General features: G+C 38.2%; 1 protein-coding gene across 4 annotated transcripts in view; it reads left to right on the plus strand.

Moving 5' to 3' along the window:
- The first annotated feature begins 602 nt into the window (after positions 1-602).
- Positions 603-14522, plus strand: part of LOC106085694 (Ca(2+)/calmodulin-responsive adenylate cyclase) — a 374401-nt gene continuing 360481 nt past the window's right edge. For all 4 annotated transcript variants that reach the window (XR_009398222.1, XM_059368290.1, XM_059368291.1 and 1 more), the window contains exon 1: positions 603-742. The gene's annotated coding sequence lies outside the window, so the exon portion shown is untranslated. The remainder of the gene's footprint in view (positions 743-14522) is intronic.

A 14522-nucleotide genomic window follows, 5' to 3' on the forward strand; every position in this document is an offset into this window, starting at 1 on the left:
ATAAATATTACAAAAAAAAATTATTAAAATTTTACCTTAAGTAATGAGGGAATGTTCTTCTGAATGAAAACAGCAAGTTTATTTGCTTTAAAATCCATTATCTAATAAAAATAAAAGGCGAAAAACATCGCGAAATACAGTACCCGCCTTTACTTGTTGATTTCGGTAATAATCCCAAAAGTCGCCTACACCTCTTTCAATTCTAAGTTTCTTTAGTTAAATCAAACTCTGTTCTTATGGAGAGAAATGAATGTAAACAAAACCTTTTTGTAGAAAAGTGAGAGTGAGAGCATCAGAGAGCTGAGCCAGAAAATGCAGTATTAATTGAATTGTTGCGTTTAATGTTGACAAAATGAGCATGAGCACGAAAACACAACACTATGCCAGACAGACACACACTCACTCAAACGCACATACATTGTATGTGGTCATATGTACAAGTGTTTGAGATACTTTTAGTACGGCAATGCAAAGAGCAACCAACAAGACCACGAAGCAAAACCAAGCCACAACGAGCGACGGCAACGAAGAAGAAGAAGAAGAGCGAGTGTCTTATTAGACTAAACGATGGGATTGAGCGAATGGTATTCCAGTCCTCGATGAGAATTCAAAGCGAACGGTTGGGAAGAAAAAACAAAAAACTATTGAAAATTACTTACTACTGTTTTCACAACAAATACAACAAACATTTACATAAAACTAACATCAGCAGCAACAACAACAACAAATATTATAACAAATGGTAATGAAAAAAGTAAAACGGTCTACGACTTACATTTAACGAAATGAAAATCTAGAATAGTTGGTGAAAATTTCTATGGCCATGTTTAATGTTTAAGTCATGTTTTAGCTACGCCTACTCTTATGGAGTTGTGTTTAAGATGGTTAAGAGTGTTTTAATTAGTTGATGATGGGCTGAAAAGTTAGAAGTAAAAAAATAGGAAAAAAAGAAATAATTTTGCCCCTGTCTAAGGCTGCAAGTGTTAGCCATAACGCGTGTGTGTGTGTGTGTGTGTGTATAAATGCATAGTGTGTTAAAGACAATTGGAAAAAACAGAGTGTGAGTGCAACAATTTGTGGAAATGTGAAACAAATTACCCACCATTAGCAGCACTAGCAACAAAACGGCCATCGTAAATAAAAGCAAGCAAGCACGACAACGAAGTGCCAAGTGCCAAAGAAGAAAAGAATTCAAAGATGATGATGATGACAGTGTGTGAATTAAAACAAGGAAGACCACAAAGATAGTGGCAAAGCAAAAAAAAAAAAAAAAAAGAAAACAAATGTTCTTGTGTTTGAATGGCTTAAAATCAATATTTGCGTAACAAATCTACAACAACAAAGGGGAGAACACAAAACAAACCGCGAATAAGTGTCAATGCAACAAAGGCCTTAAAATTTTAATGGCAAAATAACAGTGAAACACAGTGTGTATGGCAGTTAAACCATTGACAAGTCCTTACAATGACAACTGTCATCTACTAGCTGGCCAGAGAGTCCAGGCTCTTCTCTCTTCTAGTCTCTCCAAAAATGGTTTATGGTTAATTTTGTAATGAAAGCGACTTGTTTTTGAGAAGTTTAATAAGAATTTTTGTGGAATTGTAGGATAATGAAAACCAACAACAATGAAACAATTTAAAAGCCACTATTAGATAATCATTCGCTTAGTGCCGCTATAGAAAATTGTGATTGTCTGTGTGTCTGTGTGTGTTTTTTTTTTTGCTTCCTTGCGCTTTATTTTCGCCCTTTCATTTCATTGTCTCAACTAAAGTTTGTGTTTTTGCGTCTTGGCACCTCTTAAAATAGCCGCCCCATGGAATGAATGAGTGAATACCACCTACCTACCACCCAAGCAACCTTTTATGTTTGTACACTGCCCGCCTAGTGTTATGTAAAAATGTTTTATGGATATTCTACAAAAACGTGACATGGTTGAATTTTTGGCGAAACTCGAAACTCTTTCTGTACTGTTTGCAAAAATTAGTTATGGGGAATTTGTTTTGAAAGCCTTAACCCACTACGAGTAGAACATTGTTCTGTCTACCGAAGACGAGTTTTTTCGGGAGTTGTGTTTTTTTGTGTTCTCCTGAAACTAAAAATGTCTGTTCTGCTGTTGTGTTTATGTGTGTGTGTGTTGTTTCTCTGCCTGTCTGTTTCCTTGGCTGTGTTTGTTCTCTGTTTTCATATGATTTTTCAGCTCCCTTTTTGGCAGTTTTCTTCTAATCCCTTGTTTTGCTGTTTCCTCATTTACTTTGTGAATTCATGTTGTTCTCGTATGTTTTTTTTTGTTTTTGTTTTTTTTTTTTTGGCAAAAAAGCACAACGAAATTGTTGTTGGATTCCTTTTGCTTCCCTCTCAAAGTCTTTCGTTGATTTGCTTGGGTACCTACATACATTTGTACATTTGTTTAGCAAATGACGTCTGTGTTTGCAACATCTGGTGCTTCCTTCTTCTTCTTCTTATTCGAAAGCATTTATGATAAGGAAGTAGTGAAACAGAAATTTCCTCTTGTCTACAATCAGACATGATTAGAAAACGAACCTTTTTTTTGCTTTTATAATTCTAAATGGTTATTTGTATTGGCAGAAAATGTTAGCATTACTGAGATAATTTAAAGCAAACGTCTTCGAATTGTTTGCATTATTTTGAGCCTGGTTTTCTGCCCTCATAGGTGCCTAGTTAGAAAAAATTGTCAGAACTGGTTGGTATGACTGCAGAAAACCCTTCAACAGAGCAATAGCCACAAGAGCAACATAAAATTGGGACATCTATAAGGCTAGAGAATATAAGGGCTAAGAAAATATAAGGGCTAGCTGAGAAAGGCTCAGAACAAATGCTGGGTAGAATTCTGCAGCTCCGTGGAGGATACATCTGAGGCCTCTAGGCTAAGGAAGATTCTGTGCTCGAGTCCTATTACGGTGGGGTATATTCAGAAGTCAGAGAGTGTAGGGACCATGTCTAGTGAGGAAACACTAGAACTATTCATTGATACACATTTTCCGGGAAATTCTCCAAGGGAAAACGTGGCGCCAGAAGAGGTTGTCACTGGTATGCATTCGTCGGAGGTCAATAGGGAAAATGCGCCTGAGCCGAAAATCCTTTGGGCGATAAGAAGTGTTGACTCCTTTAAGTCGCCAGGCCCTGATGATGTATCACCGGCTGAATTACTAGCTGTGTCTCTGCTTATATCAAAATATCATATATACCTGTGGGATAGAGGGACACGAAGGTAATTTTCAGTTCGAGAGCAGGAAAACCTTACCACATGAAGGCGAACGATTTTCATCCTATTAGTCTGTCATCCTTTATGCTGAAGACACTTGAGAGGTTGACAGAAACATATCTTAGTGCAAAGATCGCGGGAGATCGCCTGTCGCGGCAGCAGCATGCATATATTGGGATGCCCAAAAAGTAATTGCGGATTTTTTAAAAGAAAGTAAATGCATTTTTAATAAAACTTAGAACGAACTTCAATCAAATATACTTTTTTTAAACTTTTTTTCTAAAGCAAGCTAAAAGTAACAGCTGATAACTGACAGAAGAAAGAATGCAATTACAGAGTCACAAGCTGTGAAAAAATTTGTCAACGCCGACTATATGAAAAATCCGCAATTACTTTTTGGGCAACCCAATAGTAAAGGCAAATCCACTGAAACAGCCCTTCACGACCTAGTCGGCTACATAGAGGGCGCTCTCGCTGTCAAGGAATATATAATGGTAGCACCTTCTTGACATTGAAGGTACTTTCAATAACGTAAAACCGACGTCAATCATGAAGGAGTTGGAGTTTCTAGGCATCAACTCTATCATAAGAAAGTTTATTTATCACTTACTTACTAATAAATGCATTACGGCAGGCTTGGGATCTGTGGATCTAAAAAGATGGGTCAGCAGAGGAACACCTCAAGGAGGTGTAGTGTCTCCTCTACCTTGGAATATAGCCATTAACAATACATTATTGTCTCTGGAAGAAAAATATGTAAAAGTGGTCGCGTATGCTGATGACGTGGCAATTGCGGTTAGGGGGAAGTTTCCAGCACTCTAAGAGATATATCTTCAGGAAGCTCTACGTGCAACAGCAAAGTGGGCTACCGAAAGTGGTCTGGGTGTAAATCCGTGCAAGACAGAAATATTGGGTTGCCCAAAAAGTAATTACGGATTTTTCATATAGTCGGCGTTAACAAATTTTTTCACAGCTTGTGACTCTGTAATTGCATTCTTTCTTCTGTCAGTTATCAGCTGTTACTTTTAGCTTGCTTTAGAAAAAAAGTTTAAAAAAAGTATATTTGATTGAAGTTCGTTCTAAGTTTTATTAAAAATGCATTTACTTTCTTTTAAAAAATCCGCAATTACTTTTTGGGCAACCCAATAGTTCTTTTCAGCAGGAGATACAAGTTGCCTACAATGGAACCTGCCTCCTTGGATGGAGAGAATGTTCCATTTACAGAAAGCGCAAAATACCTGGGTGTTTTGCTGGACAGGAAATTGAACTTCAAATTCAACATTTTGGAATGGGTAAGAAAGTCAACTCTTGCCCTATACACCTGCAAGAGAGCCATTGGCAAAAGTTGGGGGTTTAGACCGCGTGTCATGCATTGGGTATAGACTGCAGTTGGCAGATCTATAATGCTATATGGTTGTTGTTTTTGTTGTTGTTGTAGCAGTGTGTTATACACTGAGGTGACAGCCCTTGCCGATGAAGAACTCCATCGGGTCAATCCGGTGCGTACAACCGGCTGCAATGGGATTGATGCTATATAGTGTTGTGGTCTGGTGGACGGCGATTCAAAAGTCCACCAACTGCTCAATACTTAACCGGATTCAAAGGATGGCTTGTTTGTGCATCACAGCCGCACTGAGGACGACACCACCTGATGCACTGAATGAATGAAATTTACATCTAATACCTCTGGACATTGTGGCTACCTAAATTGCAGCGACCACTAGCGTGAGGTTAAGGGAGCTTTCTCATTGGTCATGTGGCGGCTACGAACACTGTTTGAACCGTTGGTATAATATCCAATGTTCGAGGCAGTGTGGATTACATAGTACCTGAGCCGCTTTTTGTCAAAAAGTACTGTACCACTATTCCTGATAGAACCGATTAGAACTACGATATCCCTGGTAATAGAAGGCCACTGTTTGAACCGTTGATATAATATCCGTTGTTCGAGGGCTTTCCGTTGTTTGAGCCGCTTTTTGACAAAAAGTACTGTACACTATTCCTGATAGAACCGATTGGAACTACGATATCCCTGGTAATAGAAGTTACATAGATTTCTATACACCCTACCTGAGCCGCTTTTTGATAAAAATTACTGTACCACTATTCCTGATAGAACCGACTGGAACTACGATATCCCTGGTAACAGAAGTTTTATATACTTCTATACGGATGGTTCCAAACTAAACGACCAGGTGGGCTCGACTCTAAAAATCTAGAACTGGTCATATCGAAAAGGTTAATCAACCACTGCAGTGTGTATCAAGCAGAGATCCTTGCAATTAAGGAAGTACTGGAATGGCTAAGATATAATGTCATAACGACGTTTGGCATAAATATCTTCTCAGATAGCGAGGCAGCCATTAAATCCCTGGAGAACGTAGTTATGAACACAAAAACCGCCCTCGACTGTCGCAGATCTCTCAACGAGATGGTTGAACAGTTCAAAAATCACCTAGTCTGGGTGCCGGGCCACAGAGATATCCCAGGGAATTGTAAAGCGGATGAGCTTGAGAGACTAGGAATTGCCTTACACATTCCAGGGTACTGGAATCTGTGAGTATGCCTCTAGCGACATGTAATCTAAGTTTTCAGGACCAGGCCTGAAAGACAACGAATGATATATGGTCACAAAGGGGAGGCTGTGAGCATTCCAAAACTACTGAAGAGGTCTACTGCTTTGCTGCCATTGGCTAAAACAGACGTCTCAGGCATTGTGTCCGTTATGACAGGTCACTGTCTGAACGAAAAACATGCTGATGAAATGAAGATTGCCAGCAACCACTTTTGCAGAAGCTGTAGGTGTGTGTGTCCCGCACTGACCGTTTGAAGGGTTCCATTTTATTTTCTCATTTCTTTGAGAACATGTCTGATATAGTGGATGTGAACATTCGCAAGGGTTTTGGGCTTTTTAAAGCGATCTGGATGGCATCTTCCTTCTTCTGTTCCTGTGGCATCACAATAGATGAAAACGTCTGAGTGGGTCTTATGGCACACTGCCACTTAAACCTAACCTAACTTAAACTAGACTTGAAGAGGTCTACCGCTTTGCTGTCGCTTGACTGGAACAGACTTCTTACTCATAGTGTCCGTCATGGCAGGTCACTGTCTGATAGAAAAACTACCTGACAGACTGAAGGTTGCGTATAATACGACTTTTGCAGAAGCTTTGAGAAGGACGAGGAAGAAGAGACTATGGAGCATCTGCTGTACGTGTGTCCCATACTGGCAGTCAGAAGGAGTTCCCCTTTAGGTTCTCATTTCTTTGAGAACTTGTCTGAGTTAGCGGATGTGAACATTCGCAAGTTATTGGGCTATTAAAAACGATCTGCATAGTTCAACGGTAGGAACTAGAAGGCATCTTCCTTCTTCTGTTCCTGTGGTATCACAAAGGACGAAAAAGTTTAAGTGAGTCTGATGGCAGCCTGCCACTTTAATCTAACCTCTCTCTAATGCAGGTCAAATTTGTAAGGTATTCAGCCAGATTAACAGTTGGGACCTATTCTTGCTGATATTAAGCCATATTAACAAGCGACAGTCTTCGTGGGTTAATATAGCAGAGCGAAAAACTTTAATCGTTAGCACTTTGAAAAAGGACAGGAATCTCTCCTCTTTTCTTGGAAATTTGGACATTTTTGAATTGCAATTGCTCGTTTAACATTTGTTCAGTATTAACCCATGCTATAAAAATGTAATTTACTGAATTTTTGGCAAGATGTTATCTCAATGAATCACTTTTATTGTGACAATGAGTTATGATCTTGGTTAATTGCTTTAAAGTGCATAGTCAAATTAAGTGACGTAATATTATATTTATTCACACCTAATTAACAATTGGATTGACATTACAGAACTCCCGAATACAAATGAATTCATTTAATGACCTAACCAGGGCAATATTTCTTACTTTGAATTTAGATTTGTTAGTGTAGAGATAAAAAAATGATCTACAGTCGAAACCCGATAAGTGAAAGACTAAAAATTCATAAATTTGGTTTCACTTATCCGTAGTTTTCGGTTAAGCGTAGTTCGGATAAATGAAATTAACTTTCAGTTAAACGATTTAGGCATAAATGAAAGCGAATTTTTGTGTCTATGAATAACTATAGTTGAAAACTAGTAGGAATAGGCAATAGTGGGGCCGTGCCGACTGTACAATACCCTACACCTACCCTATAAGTACAATGTGGGAGCTATATCCAATTCTGAACCAATGGTGATATACTACGGCAGATGTTTTCAGATGGGTTTTAAACAATCTCTATCAAATTTCGAGCAAATATGTTCAAACTGTAATAAATACCGTTGACATATGACAACATTATTGCAAATTACCCTAAATATGACGAACATATATGTGGGAGATATATCCAAATCTGAACCGATTTCGAGCAAACTTCTCAGATATTTTGGTAGGCATCGAGGAAAGCGTTGTTCAAAGTTTTGCCAAGATTGGTCAATAAATGCGCTTGCAGTGGCTCTTGCAGTGAAAATCGGGCGATATACATACATGACAGCTATATCTATATCTGAACCGATTTCTATGAAATTCACCAGTAATGTGTAGAGTCGAAATTACTAGAGAATTGGTTAGCAATTGAGGAATTTATTGCAATATTTCTCAAAATCGGACGAACATATATACGGGAGCTATATCCAAATCTGATCCGATTTCGAGCAAATTTCTCAGATACTATGTTAGTCGTCGAGGAAAGCGTTGTTCAAAGTTTTGGCAAGATTGGTCAATAAATACGCTTGCAGTGACTTTAGAAGTGAAAATCGGGCGATATACATATATGCCAGATATATCTAAATCTGAACCGATTTCTATGAAATTCACCAGTAATGTGGAGAGTCATAAGATAATACCTCCAGCTAAATTACTAGAGAATCGGAAAACAAATGAGAGTTTTATTGCAATATTTCTCAAAAATCGGACGAACATATATACGGGAGCTATATCCAAATCTGATCCGATTTCGAGCAAATTTCTCAGATACTATGTTAGTCGTCGAGGATAGCATTGTACAAAGTTTTGGCAAGATTGGTCAATAAATACGCTTGCAGTGGCTCTTGAAGTGCAAATCGGGCGATATACATATATGGCAGCTATATCTAAATCTGAACCGATATCTATGAAATTCACCACTAATGTGGAGAGTCATAAGATAATACCTCCAGCCAAATTACTAGAGAATCGGTTAACAAATGAGGAATTTATTGCAATATTTCTCAAAATCGGACGAATTTATATATGGGAGCTATATCCAAATCTGAACCGATTTGGAGCAAACTTCCCAGATATTCTGGTAGGCATCGAGGAAAGCATTGCACAAAGTTTTGGCAATATTGGTCTATAAATGCGCTTCCAGTGGCTCTTGGAGTGAAAATCGGGCGATATATATATATGGCAGCTATATCTAAATCTGAACCGATATCTATGAAATTCACCACTAATGTGGAGAGTCATAAGATAATACCTCCAGCCAAATTACTAGAGAATCGGTTAACAAATGAGGAATTTATTGCAATATTTCTCAAAATCGGAAGAATATATATACGGTAGCTATATCCAAATCTGAACCGATTTCGAGTAAACTTCTCAGATATTGTGGTAGGCACCGAGGAAAGCATTGTACAAAGTTTTGGCAAGATTGGTCAATAAATACGCTTGCAGTGACTTTAGAAGTAAAAATCGGGCGATATACATATATGGCAGCTATATCTAAATCTGAACCGATTTCTATGAAATTCACCAGTAATGTGGAGAGGCATAAGATAATACCTCCAGCCAAATTACTAGAGAATCGGTTAACAATTGAGGAATTTATTGCAATATTTCTCAAAATCGGACGAATATATATACGGGAGCTATATCCAAATCTGAACCGATTTCGAGTAAACTTCTCAGATATTATGGTAGGCACCGAGGAGAGCATTGTACAAAGTTTTGGCAATATTGGTTTGAGTGAAAATCGGGCGATATATATATATGGCTGCTATATCTAAATCTGAACCGATTTCTATGAAATTCACCAGTAATGTGAAGAGTCATAAGAAAATCCTTCCTACTAAATTTCAAGAGAATCCGCTAGCAAATGACCATTTTCTTGCATTATTACTGCAAATCGGACGAATATAGGGTTGCCCAAAAAGTAATTGCGGATTTTTCATATAGTCGGCGTTGACAAATTTTTTCAACGGCTTGTGACTCTGTAATTGCATTCTTTCTTCTGTCAGTTATCAGCTGTTACTTTTAGTTTGCTTTAGAAAAAAAGTGCGCGAAATTTTGTTTACATTTGTTTGTTTGGCGTCAATTTTAATATGAAGCCCACAAAGGAGCATTTTCGTCATATTTTACTTTATTATTTCCGTAAAGGAAAAAACGCGGAGCAGGTTGCTAAAAAGTTACGAGATGTGTGTGGTGATAAAGCCTTAAAAGGAAGACAGTGTCCAAATTGGTTTCGCAAATTCCGTTCTGGAGATTTTTCACTTAAAGATGAGCCACGTTCAGGTCGGCCAAATGAAGTTGATGATGACCAAATCAAAGCATTAATCAAATTGGATCGTCATGTAACTGAGCGTGAGATAGGAGAGAAGTTAAATATACCAAAATCAACCGTTCATTATCACATAAAAAGTCTTGGATGGTGAAAGAGCTTGATATTTGGGTACCACACGTATTGAAAGAAATTCATTTAACAAACCGAATCAACGCTTGTGATATGCACCTTAAACGCAATGAATTCGATCCGTTTTTAAAACGAATCATAACTGGAGATGAAAAATGGATTGCTTACAACAACGTTAGTCGAAAACGATCATGGTCCAAGCATGGTGAACCAGCTCAAACCACTTCAAAGGCTGATATCCACCAAAAGAAGGTTATGCTGTCTGCTTGGTGGGATTGGAAGGGTGTGGTATAATTTGAGCTGCTTCGAAGGAACCAAACGATTAATTCGGATGTTTACTGTCAACAATTGGACAAATTGAATACAGCCATCAAGGAGAAGCGACCAGAATTGGGCAATCGTAAAGGTGTCATATTCCACCAGGATAACGCTAGACCGCACACATCTTTGGTCACTCGCCAAAAAACTGAGTGAGTTTGCCTGGGAACTTTTGATGCATCCACCATATAGCCCTGACCTTGCACCATCAGGCTACCATTTATTTCGATCTTTGCAGAACTCCTTAAATGGTAAAACTTTCGGCAATGATGAGGCTATAAAATCGCACTTGGTTCAATTTTTTGCAGATAAAGGCCAGAAGTTCTATGAGCGTGGAATACTAAATTTGCCAGGAAGATGGCAAAAGGTTATCGAACAAAATGGCAATTATATATTTGATTAAAGTTCATTGTAAGTTTTATTAAAAATGCATTTACTTTCTTTTAAAAAATCCGCAATTACTTTTTGGGCAATCAATATATATATATTTATATGGGAGCTTTATCCAAATCTGAACCGATTTTTTTGTGCTTTAACAGTTCTTTCCAGTGATTATTTATGTTCGCCTTTATTTTCAAAGACTTTTTCACATTTCCACCGTCCAGTGATATATAGAACAATCCAATTCGACATGGCCATCAATGGCTACTATTAATTCAGATTTTTTTCTTTTACGTTTATTAACAATTTGGTTCCACTCTTAATATACCAACATTATTATATATGACATTTTCACAATTTTTACGGCCGTGGAAACTTATTACTGACGTCAAACATATTTTTTTTTTTATTAGTAATACATAAATTTTGGAAAATTTTTTTTTTGAAATTTTTGTATAAAAAGCAGACACTTTGACAATTTGGAAATATTGTTTAAATGTATGGTGCAGCTTGCAAATACACATTTCTCGGCATATACATATTTACTATTGCTATCAAACTTTTCTAAAAATAGCATAGAAGTATGCATAAGTCGTATGCTGATAATAACCTTATAATATTGTCATAAATAATATTTTATTGTTTGTTACCGCAGCCATAAAATGTTACAAAGAAAAATCTACGATTATAACTTGTGATATAAATAATGATAATGTGACAGTTTATTATTCATAAGTTCTGAATTAAAATCTATGAAAGAAATGAATGATTGGAAGTCTATAATAGACCTTGGGTCGTCCACGACTCCGAATTTATAAAAATATTTAAAAAATAGGAATTAACTGGCGAAAGAAACGAATAGGCCCCCTTCACATTTTCTGATGACCACCCTGCCTAAGATTGAAAAAGCTTAAACGGACACTTCTTTCATACCTTCTCATTGCCATTATCAACCTCCTCAAGGACGATGCCAAAAGGAACCGACCTAAAACCATAACAAACTTCGGCAACATTTTCTATATATCTTAACATAATGCCCTATTAGCTCGGTAAACTTTTTCCAGCGATTTCAATAGCTTCGATACTCTGTTTGTAGTAGCCAAGGTAGTAGTAAGGGAAGTCAATTTCATAATAACCATCATGAAGCCCAGGTTTGAAGGCCACAGAGGGTTAACGACAATAATAAAGTGTATTTTCTGGTAAACTAGTTGACGCGGGCCCGCTCCGCTGCGCCTTCTTTTACTTTATGTGGAACAAAAGTTTCCTTGGAATATTTATTTTCGACAATTAAAGATCTCTTAGTGAAATACCAGTGAATTTGTCTAAAAGTTTAACAATACAAGTGCCTCTATCTGAATCCCATATGATCTTTATTGGTCTACGAATTCAAGTTTGTATGTAAGGTGTACTCCATTCTTAAAATACTTAATTTCAGCCCGATATTCTCATGATTTCTGATTGAGTGGTGTTTTCGGGGGAGAGGTGGTCCCCCAGATACTTGGCCCTGAAAAAATATCAGCATCGTGCTCTTATCTCAAATGCCATTTATTTAAACCCCATATTGCCATTGGCTAAAGAAGAGTTTACAGGATGAGGCGTCCCCCAAACACATGGCCCCAAAATGGCATGATCAAAACATTTTTACCTTTGGGGGTGTTTTGGGAAAGGGGTGATGCCCTTAATACATGGTCCTACATTTGGATATTAAATTCGTAAGCTATTCCCAAATTCCTTTATTTTAGCCCCATATTGCGATGGTCGCTAAAAAATTGCTGTTTGTGGGGTATTTTGGAAAAGGAGTAGACCCCCAGAAAATTGGTCCCGAAAGTGGGTATCAATTCCTGCTCTATCCCCAAATATCTTTCATTGAAGCTCCACATTGACATGGTCGGTATTTATGGCCGATTTAGGGGTGTTTTGGGGATTAGGGTGGTCGCCCAAATACTAAGCCCGGAAAATGTATTAGCAACGTGCTCTATTCTCATAAAGGGTGATTTTTTTGAGGTTAGGATTTTCATGCATTAGTATTTGACAGATCACGTGGGATTTCAGACATGGTGTCAAAGAGAAAGATGCTCAGTATGCTTTGACATTTCATCATGAATAGACTTACTAACGAGCATCGCTTGCAAATCATTGAATTTTATTACCAAAATCAGTGTTCGGTTCGAAATGTGTTCATTCACCGTAACGTTGCGTCCAACAGCATCTTTGAAAAAATACGGTCCAATGATTCCACCAGCGTACAAACCACACCAAACAGTGCATTTTTCGGGATGCATGGGCAGTTCTTGAACGGCTTCTGGTTGCTCTTCACTCCAAATGCGGCAATTTTGCTTATTTACGTAGCCATTCAACCAGAAATGAGCCTCATCGCTGAACAAAATTTGTCAAAATTTCGAACCGAACACTGATTTTGGTAATAAAATTCAATGATTTGCAAGCGTTGCTCGTTAGTAAGTCTATTCATGATGAAATGTCAAAGCATACTGAGCATCTTTCTCTTTGACACCATGTCTGAAATCCCACGTGATCTGTCAAATACTAATGCATGAAAATCCTAACCTCAAAAAAATCACCCTTTATATCTCTATATCATTTATTTGAACCCCATATTGCTATTGGCCTCAAAATTGGGTATCGTTTTCAAATCTCATTTAAACTCCTTATTGCAAAAATCAGCAAATATGTCCGGTTTGCGATATATTGGCCCTAAAGCTATGAATATTTAGCTCCACTCTCTTTAAGACCCAAATTGTCATGGTGAGCAATACGTCCTATTTGGGGGTTGTTATGGTGGTGGTACGTCCCCTAGTCAGTTAGTCCCTAATGTTGATATCAGATACGTGGTCTACTCCCGAATACCTTTAATTTGAGCCCCATATTTCCATAGTCGGCAAACATGACTGGCTTGGGAGGTGTTTTGGGAGATGGGCGGCCCCTCAGTGAGATGGCCTTGAAAATATATATATCGGATTCGTGTTCTACTCTAAAAACCCTCTTATTTGAGCCTCATATTGCAATAGTCAGCAAATACTTACTATTTGGGTGGCCACCCCAATACTTACTATTTGGGGTGGCCCCATAGACACTTTTCCCAAATATTGATATCAGATTCGTGCTTTACTCCCAAAGACCTTTCATTTGAGCCCCATATCGCATTGGTCGTAAATTTGTCCCCTTTGGGGGATGTTTTTGGGGAGAGGCGGCCCCCAAACACTTGGTCCTATACTTGGATATCAGATTCTAATTCTACACTTAAATACCTTATATTTAAGTCCCATATTCCCATGGGGTGTTTTGGGGAAGGGGTCCACCCCCCCGAAACGTGGTCCCACATTTGGATATCAGATTCGTATTCTACTCGCAAATACCTTTCATTTGAGTCTCATATTGCCATGATCGGTAAATATGTCAGATTTAGGTGTTGTGGGAGTGGGGTGGCCCCATAGACACTTTTCCCGAAAATTGATATCAGATTCGTGCTTTACTCCCAAAGACCTTTCATTTGAGTCCCATATGGCTATGGTCGTAAATTTGTCCCTTTTGGGGGATGTTTTTGGGGAGAGACGGCCCCCCAAACACTTGGTCCCATATTTGGATATCAGATTCTAATTCTACACTCAAATACCTTTCATTTTAGCCCCATATTCCCATGGTCATTAAATATGTCCTTTATGGGGGGTGTTTTGGGAAAGGGGTCCACCCCCACAGAAACGTGGTCCCACATTTGGATATCAGATTCGTATTCTACTCGCAAATACCTTTCATTTGAGTCCCATATTGCTATGAACGGTAAATATGTCCGATTTAGGGGTGTTTTGGGGGTTGGGTGGTGTTTTGGGGGTGGGGTGGTGTTTTGGGGTTGGGGTGGCCCCATAGACACTTTTCCCGAATATTGATATCAGATTTGTGTTTTACTCCCAAAGACCTTTCATTTGAGCCCCATGTTGCTATGGTCGTAAATT

Source organism: Stomoxys calcitrans, chromosome 4 (genome assembly GCF_963082655.1).
Source record: "Stomoxys calcitrans chromosome 4, idStoCalc2.1, whole genome shotgun sequence".
NCBI lineage: Eukaryota > Metazoa > Arthropoda > Insecta > Diptera > Muscidae > Stomoxys > Stomoxys calcitrans.